Source organism: Mustelus asterias, chromosome 2 (genome assembly GCF_964213995.1).
Source record: "Mustelus asterias chromosome 2, sMusAst1.hap1.1, whole genome shotgun sequence".
Classification (NCBI taxonomy): Eukaryota; Metazoa; Chordata; class Chondrichthyes; order Carcharhiniformes; family Triakidae; genus Mustelus; species Mustelus asterias.
Window position 1 is genome coordinate 108,120,082 of NC_135802.1, and position 3,832 is coordinate 108,123,913.

General features: G+C 43.2%; 1 pseudogene; it reads right to left on the reverse strand.

The window, feature by feature from the left end:
• Positions 1-1,949: 1,949 nt before the first annotated feature.
• On the reverse strand, positions 1,950-2,092 carry LOC144482278 (U2 spliceosomal RNA; annotated as a pseudogene).
• Positions 2,093-3,832: the final 1,740 nt, after the last annotated feature.

Consider the following 3,832-nt stretch of genomic DNA (forward strand, 5'->3'; position numbering starts at 1 on the left):
TTGTCAACTTAATTATATGAGGAGGAGCAAGAATTTCTGAATTATTTCTCATGACTGACATTCAGTTAATGGTGAAGACATAATTGAGCTACAGTACTACTAACCTTTATCACATCTTGTCAACACTGAAACAAGCAGCAATACAGCTACAGTTAAAGCTGTCTGTATTCGGCACTTACTTTTAAGTCCAATCTGTGATTCTTGAAGTGCCAGGAATGAGAAAATCATCAGAGCCTCTAAATATTTTAAACTGAACACGGTCCAAAATTTGGATTGGAATGAGTGGAATAGGCTGAAATTAACCAATTAAATTAATGCTATTACTTCCATTTAAAAATGTAGTCCCCTCATCTACCTGTCTTTACCATCATACATTGTATTTATTTTTTGCTTTATTTACAAGGGCAGCATGGTGGCACAATGGTTAGCACTGCTGCCTCACAGCGCCAGGGATCCGGGTACAATTCCGGCCTCAAGTGACTGTCTGTGTAGAGCTTGCACGTTCTCCCCGTGTCTGTGTGGGTTTCCTCCGGGTGCTCCAGTTTCCTCCCACAGTCTAAACATGTGCAGGTTAGGTTGGTTGGCCATGCTCAATTGCCCCTTAGTGTCAGGAGGGATTATAAGGGTAAATATGGGATTACGAGGTTAGGGCCTGGGTGGGATTGTTGTCAGTGCAGACTCAATGGGCCGAATGGTCTCCTTCTGCATTGTAGGGATTCTATGATTTAATACAACCTCATTCAGACCACTGCAACAGTGAATGCTCATTTTCACCACGTGGTTTATTTCATTGCCTGTTGGCGCAGTATAATTGAGCCTGCACTCAATTTTACTTTTTTCTGGCATAGTTCACCCCCTCTTGATGTAGCTGCCACAAAAGATAGTGGAATATTAAGCTATCATCATAGAAATCATAGAAACCCTACAGTACAGAAAGAGGCCATTCGGCCCATCGAGTCTGCACCGACCACAATCCCACCCAGGCTCTACCCCCATATCCCTACATATTTTACCCACTAATCCCTCTAACCTAACAGAACCCTAACAAAATCTAACACAACTAGCACAGGTTGCCATTCTGTGATCTTTTCTAGGAGTTTTTTTTGTAAAATATTAAGCTAAAAACTGTCACAGGATCACAGAGGCGTGCCAAGTACTCATCCAGGTACTTTTTAAAGGATGTGAGGCATCCTGTCTCCACCACCCTCCCATGCTGTTCATTCCAGATCCTCACCACCCTCTGAGTGAAAAAGCTTTTCCTCAAATCCCCCCTAAACTTCCCACCCCTCATTTTTAACTTGTGTCCCCTCGTAACTGACCCTTCAACTAAGGGGAACAGCTGCTCCATATCCACCCTATCCATGCCCCTCATAATCTTGAACACCTCAATCAGGTCACCCCCTCAGTCTTCCCTGATCCAGAGAAAACAACCCAACCTCTCTTTATAACTTAAATGTTCCATCCCAGGCAACATCTTGGTGAATCTCCTCTGCACCCCCTCCAGTACATTCACGTCCTTCCTATAATGTGGAGACCAGAACTGCACACAGTACTCCAGCTGTGGCCTCGCCAAAGTTCTATACAACTCCATCATGACCTCTCTGGTTTTGTAATCTATACCCCGATTCATAAAGGCGAGTGTGTCATATGCCTTTTTCACCACCCTTTTAACCTGCCTTTCCACCTTCAGAGCCCTATGGACAAACACGCCAAGGTCCCTTTGTTCTTTGGAACTTCCCAGTGTCAGACCTTTCATAGTATACTTCCTTGTCAAATTTGTTTTTGTATACTTTTCCAATTCAATCAAATCAAGTCCAATTCAGAGTCTCAACAAGTTGAGACATTTCCGATCCAAGCTGACAAGACAGGGCCTACACTCCTGTCTTGGGCCTGATCTACATGAGCCAAGCTGATTGGAGTAGGTGCAGACTCACCTCCTCCAAGGCTTGATCTCATTTGCATCTTAGCCAAAAGGCCAAGATGCCACTTTTTAAAATTGCTTCAAATGAAGCTTAAATGTAACCTAATGACCTCAACCAAGTGCAGCCTGTCCATACTACACTTGATCTTAGCCAAAAGGCCGAGAAGCGATAAATTACTCCTTCCAAACTGCCTCACACTTTTTAGGGTTAAATTCCAACTGCCATTTATCCACCCATTTAACTATATCTTCCTGTAACTCAAGACACTCAACCTCACTGTTAACCACCCAGCCAATCTTTGTGTCATCGACAAACTGACTGATCCTACCCCCCGCATAGTCATCTATGTCATTTATATAAATGACAAACAATAGGGGGCCCAGCACGATCCCGCTGGTCACTGGCCTCCAGTCGCTAAAGCAGCCATCTGTCACCACTCCCCTATCTCCTACCGGTAAGCCAATTATGAATCCACCTTGTTAGATCACCCTGTATCCCATGTGCATTAGCTTTCTTAATAAATCTCCCATGTGGCCTTGTCAAAGGCTTTGCTGAAATCCATGTAAACTACATCAACTGCACTACCCTCATCCATACTCTTGGTTACATATTCAAAAAATTCAAATTTGTTAAGCATAACCTCCCTCTGACAAAACCATGCTGACTCTCCCTGATCAAATCTCATCTCTCCAAATGGAGATAGATTCTCTCCTTCAGAATCTTCTCCAGTAGTTTCCCAACCACAGACATGAGACTCACTGGTCTGTAGCTCTCTGGCTTGACTTTACAAACTTTCTTAAATAGTGGGACCACATTAACCAGTCCTCTGGCACCTCCTGATAGCCAAGTTCCGCACACACGCGGACGGCCTCAACCGGGATATTGGGTTCATGTCACACTATTTGTAACGCCCACAGTTGCGTGGACCTGCAGAGTTTCACTGGCTGTCTTGTCTGGAGACAATACACATCTTTTTAGCCTGTCTTGATGCTCTCTCCACTCCCATTGTTTTGTTTCTTAAAGACTTGATTAGTTGTAAGTATTCGCATTCCAACCATTATTCATGTAAATTGAGTCTGTGTCTTTATAAACTCTGTTTGTGAACAGAATTCCCACTCACCTGAAGAAGGGGCTTAGAGCTTCGAAAGCTTGTGTGGCTTTTGCTACCAAATAAACCTGTTGGACTTTAACCTGGTGTTGTTAAACTTCTTACTGTGACCTCCCCAATGGCCAGGGAGGGATTAAAAATTTGGGTCAGAGTCCCTGCAATTTCCTTCCATGCCTCACACAGCAGCCTGGGACACAATTCATCCGGACCTGTCCCAAAAACACATGCCCCAGGGTGAAGTAATGAGCACTGGAAGTTAATTGTGCTCATTTGCTGGCCCACAAGGAGGCTCCAAAAATTTAGCTGAATCTTTTAAGCATCAGGATACTAATACAGTGGAACCCCGATTTTACACGCCCCAATGTAGCGCGAAATCGGATATGACGCGATCACGCGATGGACCCTTTTTTTTGCTATTTCCGGTTTAGCGATTTAGCGCGACCCCGATAACATTCGCGATAACATTTTATGGACCCCAACCATCGCGTTAAAACAGGGCTCCACTGTACCAATGATTTAAATGGAAAAAAAACTGCTAAGGAACTAACTCCTGCTCCCAAATCTAACTCAGAAATAGTTTTGTAGATGTTTTAATAGTCTTTTTCTGTCATTTAAAATCAGTTACTCACACATGGTGAATTGCAATGTTTATTTTTTATGATAAATCCATGTTTGTCTGTAATAATCAGACTTTTCCAAGTTAAATATATCAAGAGAGGTTTTTTTTAGCAATACTTTTTCAAGAGGAAATTATGCTTCGAAGCCCAGTTGTGCTGGTTTGTGCCAGGCTTTATGTTCAGTG